Raw genomic sequence first — 14730 nt, 5'->3', positions numbered from 1 at the left:
GACACAGAATCTGAAGCAGATTCCAGGCTCTGAGCTATCAGCACAGAGCCCTAGGTGGAGCTCCAATTCACAAACTGCAAGATCATGAAGTTGGATGCTTAAATGACTGAGACACCCAGGAGCCCCAGGAAAACATTCATTCTTAAAAATGTAGTTATCGCAAGCCATTTCCCCACTCTGTGCATGCGTGTGTGTGTGTGTGTGTGTGTGTGTGTGTGTGTGTGTGTTCTTAAGAACATTACATATTATATAACTGCCACAACATAATACTGATATTTTTCTGAAATGTATCAATATATCTCCAACACAGAGATTTACTTTACTTCGGAGAAAACTGGTGCACTGGGGGTTGCACTTCTGGGAGGATTCATAAATATTTAATTATTTCATTCGTGAAGGCTGTCAGTAATTCCCATTTCAAGAGCTGAGGAAGTTTAAAATCAAGTCAACAGCATTTGGAAGGCTTTCTCCACCAAAAAGCAGCTCCTATGAATGAAAAAGAGGGTGGATCTCTGCTTTCCACACTGGAATCCAGCTATTCCTGCTGACACTGGGAAATGAAGGGAGAAGGAAAGAGAGACTCAGATTTATTTCCATTGTGATTTTGAGACTATTTAATATTCCAAGAAGCTGCCGGTATAACAAGGTGCACACTCTTAGAGAGAAGAAACACCCTCTAGACTTGCCCTATGATCATGGATAAGGCTCTTCACCTAGTTTGGCCTGCTTTGGTTAGGTGAAATGTATGAGGGCTTAATTACAAGATCCAAGACCCCATCCAACTTCCATACTATATGACTTAGGCAACTTCCATTCATAAGTAATTAACGAGTAGATTAAGGAAATGAAATAAACCACAGAAGCTTTGATGCTAAAAATGAGCCAAAGTCGTCTGAGAAACAACCTAGTCTCTGGGGGGAAAGGGCTAGAGAAGACACTGGCAATAGCTTTCAAAAAATTGGTACTGCATACAAGGGCAAATGGTCAGGATATCTACCCAAAGTAGAGGCCATGTGTCGATTTGGAAAAACAAAATCAATCCATTACTCTAGGATAAAATTATAGCGAAATAATATTCCTGGAATGCATCTGAAACCCCTTAGTCATTACTCTGGAGTATTTCCACTTAAATTTGACTATGTCATTGCATGGATTATTAAATTCACAGAAAGAGAAGCAGTCTAAAAATGAGGCAGAGAGCCTGTTGTCAAAAATCTGGGATAGATTCCTGGCTCCTCCACTTGTTTTGTGACTATAAGTTTGAGTCATAAAGGGTAAACAAAGAAAGTCACACAGAAACATTGAATAAAGAAAAATGTTCATTTGTGGCATATAGTTTGTAGTTATATAAAAAAAAAAGAAGAAAAAGAAAAAAGACAATTTCTTTTCCTTTGATTGCTCCTCTTAAAAGAAAAGAATGAGCCAGAAGATGCCATTGTCTCAAAATAAAATAAAACACCCACTTAACTTTTGTTTTACATCATTTGCAATTGGGCTAAGGTCTGGGTTTAGCTTTAGAGTAGATTTCTTGAAAAAAAAATTGAACTCATTAAGAATAAACCAGTCTCTTTCACTGGATTGCATTTTTAAAGAATGTTTAGTATAAATCCTATAAAATGTACTCTATTGGCTACTAGATGAAGGAATGCATGGGGCATGCACAGAGCACTATAGCCCTTGCATATAGGGGTTTGATACACATTACCTATTATTGGTACACTTATTATGCTTATTTTATGTGAGAAAATGGAGGCTTAGAAATGGTAAGTAGTTTGCATAGGATGATACATGTAAAATGTGCCAGAACTGAGCCTCAGGTCCTGTAAATAAATTCCACAGTTCCTGCTTTTAACTATCTATTAAGGATTCACTGAAAATTTGGGGGGAAATATGCTATATATACTATATATAATATATATATTATGTAATATATAGTATATGCTATACTATATATACTATTTACTATGTATACTATATATTATATATAGTATACACTATAGTATATTCTATATATTCTATACTGTATATGGCATATATAATATATGTATATATTATATATACTATATGTATACTATATATACATATATAGTATAAGACATATATGTCTCCAGTAAGGAGACAGTGGGTTAAGAAGAGATAATTCAATTCTAAGCAAGGCAGTGGTCAGGGGAATGAAAAAGAATGCAAAGAATGTAGTTTTTAAAATTCTATGTTAACTGTCACTTGGTTGCATAGGAAGTGAGGAAGGAGATAAAGGATGAAGGGCTGGTTGGAGTAAGGGAATGATATGGATTTTGCAGTACTAGAATACCTGAAACAGCCTTGTATGGGGAGCTCTGACTAGCAGGGCAACCACAGAAGGTTGTGCAGTCAAGCTGGGACCGAAGCGTAGCCCACTTCCCTGCCAAGGAGAAAATCCTAATACGAGTGTTGTGCATAAAGAGAAAGGAAACTTGTATTTATAACTTGTACTAACTGTGGGTTACAAGAGGTCTTGCTGACCAGATCTCTAGATTGGGCTTTAAGTCAAAGCCATGGGACTGGATGAGGAAGAAAGTATACAGTGGTGGTAAATCAAACAAACATAGACACCCAGAGGAAGAAGGCAGGAAAAAAGACAGGAGCCCTCTAAAGAAAGTGAAGAAAGAAGGGTGCAAACATAGGCTAGTACAAGATCCCTAACATTAAAAGATAGAAATATTTCAAGAAGAGCATGGCAGTAAACATTATCAATGGCAGAAAAAGCAGAGGTGAGCAATGGATGAAAAGCTCTGGATTTAGCAGTTAATTTAGCCATCATTAGCAACCTCTGAGAGGTAATCTGAGTATTGTGGTAGAAATAAATGCCAAACTTCAAAGAGTTTTATAGTCAGAGGGAGGTCGGAAAGCAAAAGCAAAAACAGAAGAAAAAAAAAAACCAAATTTTTCTTGGCATCAGGAAGAGAGAGGTTGGTTGAGAAAGTAGAGTGTTTGTTTGTTTGTTTAGTGTAGCAGAGGCCTGAACATTGGTTGTGCACTGAGAAAAAACAAAGGTGCAAGTAAAAGGACATAATTTATGAAGCAAATTCCAGTTTCATCTTTATAAATATTTTGTTTAAAAGTTCTATAAACACTAGTGGCCCAGGAAATGCTTTAGCAAATACTCATTAACAAAGTGACAGCTATTTAAAAATGTTCCCATAGCTATTATATGTTTATCACCCCTTGTGTAATAAAGACTTCTGGCATGGAATCTTGAGTTCTTTCTTTAGTATGAGAACCCTTCTGTTCCCTGGGGATTTTCAGAGAATAGGGTACATGGCTGACCTCTTACTCAGACAGAAGGAAATTATGCTTCTACCTCTTGCCCCAGATTAAATTTATCATCCAGTCATTACTTCTGGATGAATATAGAAGTTAAACTAAAAGTTGGAAGCCTTGGTTCTAGATGAATAATTTTTCTGGACTTAGTTCCCCTATGCTGCAAAAAAAAAGGGATTTAGACTTGCAAATTTCTAAGCCATTACAATTCTAAATTAATCCAATGAGCAAAAAATATCACATGTAACTGAATCCTTATCCTTATTTTATGCATGACAGAACACACTGAAACAATGTAGGCCCCCGACAGTGGGGGACGTATTCTGTTACTTTTGATATTGCCATAGAATAGAATAGAATATTATGCAGCTGTATATTATTTTTTTCCCAAAGTATTCTAATATAGAAAAGAGTTGCCAATAAAATGTTAAATGAAAAAAGGTGGAATCCAAATTTGCAGTATCAAGCAATTTTGTAAAAGTAAAACAAAACAAAACATTGACACTATATTGTACGTGCACAGATACAGAAAGAAACCTAATAGCAATGAATCCCCTAGAGAGTGGAATTGGTGATAATAATTTAGTTCTCCTTTTATATTGTCACTGTCTTCATAATCATTATAATTGTTAACTTTCTTGTGATTTATGGGGGGCATTTTATACCCCGGGTTTGCAGGAAAGTTGTTTTCCTTTCCATTGTATTCAGATCTACTTATAACATCTTCAGGCATGGAGATGGAGAACACATAGATGCTGTCTTCCTTCTGGACTCGCACCGTGCCACGGAGAAAGGCCACAGAACATACCTTTGGAATTAAATGCATTCAGAAGCAAGCAGGTTGGAGAGAGAAGGTAAATCAAAATGAAAATTGCTCCCTTGAAATACTATTATTATTTTTTTTAATTTGGAAACATACCCCTGTTTACCGAGAGCTCTATAACTTACATAATCTTTAAAAACTAATTTTTAAAATTTTAAGATCACCAAAATAACATTTGGCCTGAAAAACTGTCTTAGACTCAGTCCACATTTATTTTTTCTTCTAATATCCTGCTGTGTTTCCCAATAATAATAATAAATCAAATAATGTTAATAAAATAAATAATAGCAGCCTCTGCTTGTAGCAAGTGTACTATAAATTCCACAATACTTTCAGTCAAATAAACAAAGGATAGAGGAAAAGGGCTGATATTTTCATGTCTTCAAACTGCTTTTTTTTTTTTTGTTAGATTTCATGCATTTATTTTTGAGACAGGGAGAGAGAGAGGGAGAGAGAGAATCTCAACCAGACTCCATGCTAAGAGCAGGGAATGGAGCTTGATTCCATGAACTGTAAGATCATGACCTGAGCTAAAATTAAGAGACAGGGGCTCAACAGATTGAGCCACCCAGGCATCCCCAAGTTTGCTTTTTAAATTATTATCGACGATAGGCATCTGATGCTTTTCTTTATAGCAATTCAGAGTTCTAAATTGCTGTTTGCTAATAGCAATTTCATAATTTATTAATGGCATCACTTAAAGAAGTTTTTATGTTTTAGTATAACCAAATAATAAGCTGAATAACAAATACTCCAATAATAAAACATGAAGTAAAACATGGGGCTCCCGGGTGGCTCATTAGGTTGGGTGTCGGAATTCAGCTCAGGTCATGATCTCACAGTCTGTGAATTCAAGCCCTGTGTCGGGCTCTGTGCTGACAGCTCAGAGCCTGGAGCCTGCTTCAGATTCTGTGTCTCTCTCACTCTCTGCCTCTCTCCCACTCACACTGTCTCTCTCCCTCTCTCAAAAATAAATAAACATTAAAAAATTTTTTAAAAAGAAATGAAGTAAAACATGATGGTTTTAGTATTATTTTTTGTTCAGGCCCTTTCAATTTAGGAATTGGAATTTATATTCATTCAACAAACATTTATTGCGTGATTAAAGTGAATGAAAAGAATCTTGGTCTTTGACCACATCACTTCCTAAATTGTCCAGAAGTACCAACTTAGTACATGAAGCAAAGGCCAATGTATAAGAACATACCTGGGTCAGTTTGAGCAACTTTTCTGAGGGATTAAAATTGAAAATGAGCCAAATTTTGATTTTTATGAGAAGGGAGCAGTCATCTCTTTCTCTCTTCAACAACTAAGGAATTACTGATAGCTTCTGTCCCCTGTCCACCACATACAGCATTGGACCTGACACCTCCTTGCAGCACATGCACTCACTCACCGAATTCTAGTTTAGGAGGGTCTGTGTTCTGAGGCTTCTGGAGCAGTCTCACAAGGCTGTGTCAAGAGAGACCCTTCTAAAACATCATCGGTGAACATGAACAGGTGTTGACTTACTTCAGGGACTTCTTCTTTTTCTAGTTTTAAACAGCACTTTTTAGATGGAAATCTTCATAAGTGTACACTCAAAAAGGTGCTGAGTTTTCAGTAGTTTTAAGTTGTGACAGTACAGTTCTCACTATAAAATACATATCCCTTCATACAGCTGGTTTCCTAATTAGGTGAGCATGTGAAAATTAAATTTTGAGTAGGCTGGAAGCCTTAATCAAGTAAAAACTAAAATCTTCATTGTATCGATGTCAAATAGCATATTTTCAACTTTAAAGAGTTATGTTTCAATTGGAATAACATTTTATTTCACAAGAACCCATACCATTGCTCTGTGCTGACAGCTCAGAGCCTGCTTGGGATTCTCTCCCTTCTCTCTTTCCACACCTCCACCTCCTCCCTGCCCCCCACAATGAATAAATAAATATTAAAAAAAACATAACCCATGCCATTTAACTGAAGGAATGAAGAAGCAAAAAAAAAAAAAAAAAAAAAAAAAAAAAAAAACAAAATCTCTAGCTTTTAGGCAATGATTCTAAATTTATGTGGACCCTAAATTCACTGTTGTAGACAAAAGGCAGTCCCTTAATTCATTGTTTCAAACAGAAAGAGTCTGTCATATACAGCACAAAATACTTTAATACCCAGTAACAATTTTTACACTGACCATATGAAACTTGTATTTTAAAAAGAATTTAAGCAAAGGGGCACCTGGGTGTCTCAGTCGGTTGAGCCTCTGACTTTGGCTCAGGTCATGATCTCACTGTTTGTGGGTTCAAGCCCCTCATTGGGCTCACTGCTGTCTGTGTGGAGCCTACTTTGGATCCTCTGTCCCCCCCCCCCTCTGCCCCTCCACTGTTCATGCTCTCTCTCAAAAACAAACATTAAAAATATACATATTCATTTAAAAAAAAAGAAAAAAAGAGCTTGAGCAAAAAAGGCCTCTAACACAAAAGGCCTCACACATAATTCTAAATAAGCTATATAGTCAAGCCATTAGCAATGGACTCTAATTAAAGTTGGGATTTAGAATTGCTCTGGATTCAGTTTATAGCTTCATGTATCTCTCTAATATGCCCAGTTTAATTTTTGTCATGGGTAGAGTGGGATTAATTATCAAGATCACTGAGAAACCAGTGATTGATTTTGCATTGCAATGCACAACATAAAAAAAAATATTGAAAGACAGGAAATGGTATATTCTGCTACTAAATTCAATGCTTTATCATATTTTCAACTTAAAAGAAGTTGTAACTAAGTAAGGATATGGTTAAAGAAATCAAGGCATTATCGAAACAGTTGCAAAAGATGTATTTTTTCCTTAAAGCATAATGACACAGAACTGCATAGACTAGATGAGAAATATTTTTCCTTTTCCCTAACTCTTTCCTACAAAGAATTATTATGCTATTTCCCAGCCACACATGCGTATGAATAGCAAATGTGTAAATGGAACTAAAATAAAATACTTAGTATTTGATTGATATTAAGTCTGCCCCATGAGATTTGGTTAGTCACTGATTCCTTGACACATACCTCCAGTAACTTTATAAAGAGGAGAACAGACAACACTTTCTGTATCTGATGCAGTAACGCCTTACTTATCCCAGAGCCACTTCCATGGCAACTTCTACTACAGAACACAACTAAGGACTTGGACTCAAACCAAAAGTCTCCTGAGCACCTAAAATAGATGTCACCGTGTCTATGCGCTTTGGTCTGTGCACTTTCCTCCTAAGAGAATCTCTTGAGCCCTCGGATAAAGTTCTTGCTTCTCATTCCTTCCATGATTTTTTTATAAACTTTTTTTTTCTGGTTTTCTTATGCATAGCACAAAAGAAATAATAATTATAAAGATGTGGATAAGGTTGCAGGGAGTTGTTAGAAGAATGCAAACTGTCCACACCCATAAGAAGTCACATTTCCATATGGATGCTGGTCACAGGAGGAAAAAATGTCCTATAAAAATAACACAATTAAAATAAAGCATAGTGATTATGTGACCTTTTGACAAAAGGAGTAAAAGCCGTGCATACCGCAGAATAGGCCCCAAATGCATCATTACATTTAGAAAAATTCTACAATGTGTATCCATGATGAAAAGGTTGGGCAATTCAGAAAACGTTAAATTGAATTTAGTTCTCTCCAGAGAGATATCAAAATATATACTGGACCTCAGAAAGTTAACTATCCAAAAATGGCTAAATTCTTTCTAAAACCTCTGCAGTTTTCAGTGGCAAACTTGCAAGCTTTACTTTTTGGAAAGTTGACAAATGTAGAACTCCTTAATTGTCTCATGACTTGTTTATTGGCCAGCAGCAAATATTATATATTAACTAGTCAGGCCTCCGGAGAAAGAGTGACATTTCAGATGACAGTGGTTCCTTTCTGTCTACTCCAATGGGCACTTTGGGCTCTTCCCCTTCTGCTCTGAGAGCCTCCATAGCTCAGTGATTTGAGATACTGGAAATATTGTCACTTTAAGATGGATGAACTTAACAAAGATAAACCTCATTAAAAAAAAAAAAAAGAAGCCTTGCCAGAATTTTTAAAAATAAATGGAAGTGAAGGGAAGGAAGGGTTAAAATGAACAATTAAACATAGAAGTAATTTTTTTTAATGTTTATTTATTTTTGAGAGGGAGACACAGAGCTCAAGGGGGGAGGGGCAGAGAGCGAGGGAGACACAGAATCTGAAGCAGAGTCCAGGTCTGAGCTGTCAGCATAGAGCCTGTGGTGGGGCTTGAACCCACGAACCATGAGATCATGACCTGAGCCAAAGCCGGAAGCTCAACGGACTGAGCCACCCAGGCCCCCCAAATATACAAGTAGGTTAAAGGTAAAACCCTAATTCAAAATTGTGTGTTTCGCAGGTCAGATCCACCAAGCTGTAATGAGGTCAGTGAGCCTTAACCAAGTCAGTTCAAGTGCCTGGAGCTGCTCTGACTTGGCTCTATGCTGTTTCTATACTTGAAGTCGAAGATGAATTAACCTGTCCCTCCCCTTCAATCAAGAGCATTCTGTACATTCCGTAATCTGAAAACCTATCTTTTTTTTTTTAATCTGACATGAATAACAAAACATAAAGCCACCCATGACAAGATGCAACAAAGGACAAAGCTAAACTAAGCTTCAAAATAAAATAACAACAACAATCATTAGGTTCCTGAAAACAAAACAAAACCAAATCCTAGTAGCTTCAAATATCAACAGCCACAAAACAATACAGCCAAGAAACTAAAGTATTTTAAAGTGTGTGTTTTCTCTCAGAATAGAGGCGAGGTGGGGGGAAAAGTCAAATGACCACACAATACTTGTGCCCGAAACAAATAAACCCTGAAGGAGATTTCAATGAGTAAAAAACAGTACCTTATAAGTAACTGGTCTTGTCTACTCACAGCTGTTTCCAGTGCCGACTCTTGTTTAACTGTCTACTGCGTTCAGTTTAAAGTTAATTCTGTTGGCAAAAAAGTACAGAGCTTGTCTGGAAAATGCTGTTTGGACATAAACCATTCCTTTCAAAGCTGTAGTAGCTATATTTAAGTTTTCTTGTAGAGGGGGATATAAACCTTTCCTGTAGCTGATTTTCTTCCTCCTCCCGCCCATCAGACTTAGTCAGTGTCCTCCTATCCCATATATTGAAGAAAGAGAGGGGAGGAAAAAAAAAAAAAAAAAAGACCGGGAAATATACCTTAAATAATGTAGTAGTTGAGCATTTGGAAAAAGACAAAAAAAAAAAAAAAAAAAAAAAAAGGAGAATTAAGAACCATAGAAAGCACACCAGGATCTTAAATATAATTTAGCCCAATGCCCTCATTTAATAGATGAGGAAACTGATACCCAGAGAAAATATGATTTCTATCAGGTCATTCACGTAGCTAACTAATGCCACAGCTAAGAATAGTTACCAGGTTTCCTAACCCCAATTCAATGCTCTTTCTACTACTCTAGTGTACCTGAAGGGAAATGGTTTACCTTTTTCCTGTGTATCCTTGGATAATACCCACATGAGTTGGCAGGGAACAATAACACAATTACAATGTGACAACCATCTGTTCTCAGAGAAAACATTTTACTCCACTTTAAAATCCTTAATACTGAAAGTTTCTCCTCAATGCCCAGTTTCTTTCTATACTTAGAAAATAATCTTATCCTTTGTTGATTTTTTAAATAATATTTTTATGTTTCAGGAATTGCCAGTTTTCAAGGGATATTAACATCCCTTAGTCCTTATAGAGGACTGTAAAGGCTGGTGCTGTGACAGGTGTTACTCTTTAATATATCTATCCAGTATCAGTGATATTGAATTAGAAACACTTTACTGTTACCACAGATCCTATTTCCAACTTGTCAACATTTTTTTTTTTACCATACATACAAGTTTATTCTTGTTATTACTGGTTATATATTTTGTTAAATAAAAGAGAAGCAGCATAATAATTTTTATTTGGTGTGTTTCAACTAACATTCCTTTCTTATATATAAAGAAATTATTTTTCTCTAATTGAAGAATGGTATTCTTATTATCATAATTTTTAAAAATTTTTCTTTCTAAAATGTATTAATTCATTCATTCATTCACTTATTTAACAAATACTAATTGAACATTTATAAACCTACCTCATCCTTCTCTTAAAGAATATAGTAACTGACAAGAAATAACTTTAAAAAAATGTTTATTTATTTTTGAGAGAGGGAGACACAGAGTGCGAGCAGGGGAGGGGCCAAGAGAGAGAGAGACATGGAATCTGAAGCAGGCTCTAGGCTCTGAGCTGTCAGCACAGAGCCCTCTGTGGCACTCCAATCCACAAACCGTGAGATCATGACCTGACCTGAAGTCGGATGCTTAACCAACTGAGCCATCCAGGCGCCCCAACAAGCAATAACTTTTTTAGATAAGTGCCTAATTGTCAAAAAAAAAAAAAAAATGAAAGAGTTTAGTTACGAAGTAAGGCCAATTTTCTGTAACAACCTTTTCATCCATTCTCACATCATAAGCATGTGCCCAAAGTTTATTTACATTCTCTCCATTGAGTTGCCCACTCTCAACAGCATCTGTCTTAGGGTCAGATAAGTCAAAATATGAAATGACCCAGATTGAAATTGCTCTGGTTACTATTAATCTTTGTATTTGATCTGACTCCTTAAAATGCTAAAAGCAAATCTACATTACATGCTACAATTTAAAGACACAATTAGCAAATGCTCAGACCATTCAAAATCCATTTTCAAATTGAGATGCATTGTTCTTTAGTTCAGAAATTCACTTTGGTTTTGATATTTCCCATCTACTTTTAAAATGATATTGTACCTACTCTTGCCCTGGTCTTTAGAAGAAAATAGTGTAATTGTGACTAAAGAATTAGAAAAGGATATTTTTAAAAATACAGTTTGGTTTTTGAAACATATTTTCCAAAATGTTGAGTAATTAATAGGTACTGTATCAATTTTCCAACCATGATAAGTAAGCAACTGATTCAAAACACATAAACGTTGGGAAGGTAATCTGGTAAACCATACTTTGTACTTTTTGACACAATGGCAGTATCCTCTTTTCCTTCCATTCTCAGTTAATTTGGTCTAGCAGAGCTCTGTGCAAATGTAAATCCCAAAGACATTAACATCTACATTTATATACAACACTAATATGTCAAATATGATTAGAGTCTGACACTAATACATATTACTTGGGTTTATTAAAATAATTCCCTAATTTTCTTTTACTTCTTAAACTTGACTTTTAATTTGAACATTTTGCCCTTTGTCTGTTAGAAGGAAAGGAAGGAAATCTGAGTAATCCCCAAAAGAGAGGGAGGCTGCGAGGGGAGACACAGAGAATTAGATGCAATGAGTCAGGGTGATTCAAGGTTGTTGACTGCACTCAGGAAGGAAGGTGTAAAGAGAAGTCACATACAAGCAGGTTGTTTGGAACAGAAGTGGGCTGAGCCACAGACAATAGATTATAGGTATTAAATGTAAGAACCAAAGTCTCTCAAAATAGGTTGAGCAAAGAGGGAACTAGCAATTTGGGTGACCAGTGCCAGCAACAGGAAATTGGTCCTCGAACTGACTTTGTAATTCATGACATGGTTTGTTTCTACCCATTGGAAGGGAAGCATGTGCTGTCAATATGTGAATTCGACACAATCTAAAATAACATGGTGACATAAAACCATTTAAAAAAAAATTGTCCCTCTATATTTAGGTCCCTTGGACATACTCCAGGTTGCCCTACTCTGGGCATGCTCTGGACTTTAGAATCCTAGCATTGTTTAGTGGGGACTAGTTATTGTGTTATGGGGCCTGGATATGTGGAGTTGAATTTCAATGATGGAAGAAGTACTTAAGACAGAGGTGAAACTCAGGGCAGACTATATTAACACAGGCAAGGCAGTTGGAATTCACTAACTCTTGATCTCTCAGTTTCAGTTTTACAGTAATACTAGAGGAAGCCTTTTACTAAGGAATCCCAGAGACCTCTTTCGTGGTAGCAGTGCAGGGAAGTGACTGCATGAACAGCTACTAGATTATAATGTTCTATGCTTGGAAGGAGATATCATACATGGATGTTTTTAATAGTCCCAGGGAACCATGCACATAAAAAATCTCCAGCATCAACTTTCTTCAGTTCAAGCTCATGCTCATTTTGTTGCCCTTCTCCTCTCAAAATCCATTCTCCTCACAGCAGCCAGGGTAATTACTCCCCCCCCCCCCCCCTTATACCATCTGATGGTTTCCATAATTCCTCTGCTTCACACCTTCCAGTGGTTTCCCATTATCTCATTTCATGCCCTCTAATAGTTTCCAATCATTCCCCTGCTTCATCCCTGCAATGGTTTTCCATTGCCCACGGTGTGAATTCAAATGCCTAACGATGACTTCCTAAGTCTCACATAATTTCACTCCTGTTTATCTTTCCTACTGTTTTCCTAACCTGCTGTTCCATCTGTCTAGAATGTTTTCTCCTCATAACTTCGCAGGACTACCAGTTTATCAGAACTCAAGACTCATCTCAAATGCTACCTTCCCGGAAAAAAGATTTCCTGACCACTCTAGTTAATTACCCTCCTCCCCACCTTACACTCTCTACCCCAATTTTTTATTTAATTTTTCTTCACAGCACTTGCCACTATCTGAAATTATCACAGGTTCTTTTTCTTTTTAATTTCTTCAACCATTTAAATATATTTACTGTATCTCCTCTAGAATGAGCTTTCTAAGATCAGAAATATGTTGGAAGTTATAAATAAGATCAGAAACATAATATTTAGGCTTTTAAAACCACATCATCCCCAGTATTCAGAACAGTGTCTACTATAGAATACGTATTGACCAATATTTCTTGAATGAATGAATTATATTTGTTGCCTGGGTTACTACTCTTCAGTCAACAAAAATCTAATGTATGTCCATAAGCATGAAGGCAAAGACTAATCTACTTCTACAATTGACATAACTCTGCGAGTTCCCTGTGGCTAAGCAGCTAGGCATCACAGGACATAAGGAAAGGGCCCCTCTGGTGGGCTCTAGGAAGCTGTATCAATACAAGGTGCCTCTAAGCCCTTGAAGTTTGTTAACACAAGGGCCAGAGTTATACCCTTGAGCTGCTAGAAGGTCCTAAGAGCTTCCGGACATCTCCTTCATTTCCTGAACTTGGTCATCGTTGCCCTTATTGAAATAGCAGATATCCTAAAGCCAATTTTATCCTTTCCAGGTGGTTTCAAGAAACTGCTCCCAGCTGCCAACTCTTCAGAAGCAGAAGCTAAATCCTTGCATTCACAGCATATGTTTTCTAAATGAAAAAAAAAAAAAAAAAAAAAAAAAAGGGACAGACTAAATAATTTTAGAGAAGTGAGCTCACAGATAATTTAATCTTCCATTTCACTTCTCTTCCACACTGATTCAGAGCTCTCCAGCGAGCTGTAAATTAGATTTCCTCTCCTGTCTCATGTCCTACTGCTTCCTAATTACCTGTTCTAGTGAGTCAGCCTCTCTGGATCCTGTGGCTCAGACACACACTGTGGCTTAGCATACTTTGGGTCCAGCCACATCAGAAAGGTGGCTGTGTGATGACAGGCAAAGAGAGGTGATTCTTTGGAAGAAAATGACTTTTCCCAGACACACTGCAGCTGTCCTCCCAAAACACCAAGGTAGAAAAAAATTTCTTGCCTGAACACTGTTACAGCTCGATAGCAAACAACATCATTTAAAATCATTGTTGAAAAAAGTGCCCTTTTCCTCCAGTGCACGTTGCATATTAATCTAAGTACCTAGGTGGCATTTATTTAGTCAGTGAATCAAAGCTACAAATATTTAATGATTGTGTTCTATGGACAAGGTTCCGTGCTAGGTAATGAAGTTTGTATAATTATTCTTTTGTGATATTATGGGATAATATTTCTTTATCTAGAATACAAATTTCTCCAGGATAATAAGCTAACATTTCTTCTTTCCTCCACTCTTTTCTTCCTTTGTTTCCTTCCTTCAATCTATTGAAAGCCATATTTACTGAGTCCATATAGTGTGCTGTGTTTGGATATAAAGGAAAAGACAAAATCCTATGTCAGGAAGCTTACCCTCTGGAGGTGAGAGAAGTTTGCAGACTACTGGAGAGATCAGCATAACATTATAGGACAGCACATCAAAGCAGCATGGAATCAAGATGGGAAGTGGGCAAAGAAGGCTTTTTTTGAGAAGATGAAACCAGGGCACATTCTGAATGCAGGAGAGGAGAGGATTAACATTCCAGGCAGGAGATAGGGCACACTTGGGTCACTTTAAGTATTTCTGTAGAGCTGGAATGCAGAATGAAAGACATAAACTAATAGATGAAATATGCAGAAGGAAATATAGCAAAAGCCAGGGTCAAAAATTTGGTTTTTATCCTGAAGACAATGGATAGCTACTGAAAATTTTTAAACAGGGGATACTTTGTTTTAAGAATGCTAAGTGGAGAAAGAATTTAGGAACAGGTGGTCTGAAGGACTACTTAACAGGTTGTTTCTTTATTCAAGTAAGACATTGTGATGGTCTAAAATTAGGAAGTAGGTACAGAGAGACACCAAAGAGAGGCATCAAAAGATATTTACATTTTCCCACAGGTAG

General features: G+C 36.7%; 1 protein-coding gene across 5 annotated transcripts in view; it reads right to left on the bottom strand.

Annotated features, from left to right (window-relative positions):
- Positions 1–14730, bottom strand: part of ARHGAP24 (Rho GTPase activating protein 24) — a 662544-nt gene that overhangs the window by 207049 nt on the left and 440765 nt on the right. Inside the window, exon 2 of one of the 5 annotated variants that reach the window (XM_078445946.1) lies at positions 8995–9082. The exons of 2 other annotated variants lie outside the window; for them this stretch is intronic. The gene's annotated coding sequence lies outside the window, so the exon portion shown is untranslated. Of the gene's footprint in view, positions 1–8994; positions 9284–14730 lie in introns of those variants that run through there. 2 more of the 5 variants (XM_078445945.2, XM_078445947.2) reach the window with 2 other exon arrangements.

Source organism: Panthera onca, chromosome B1 (genome assembly GCF_046562875.1).
Source record: "Panthera onca isolate mPanOnc1 chromosome B1, mPanOnc1 haplotype 2, whole genome shotgun sequence".
Taxonomy (NCBI): domain Eukaryota; kingdom Metazoa; phylum Chordata; class Mammalia; order Carnivora; family Felidae; genus Panthera; species Panthera onca.
The sequence above is the reverse complement of the archived record's forward strand: the minus strand, read 5'-3'. Positions and strand labels throughout refer to the sequence as shown.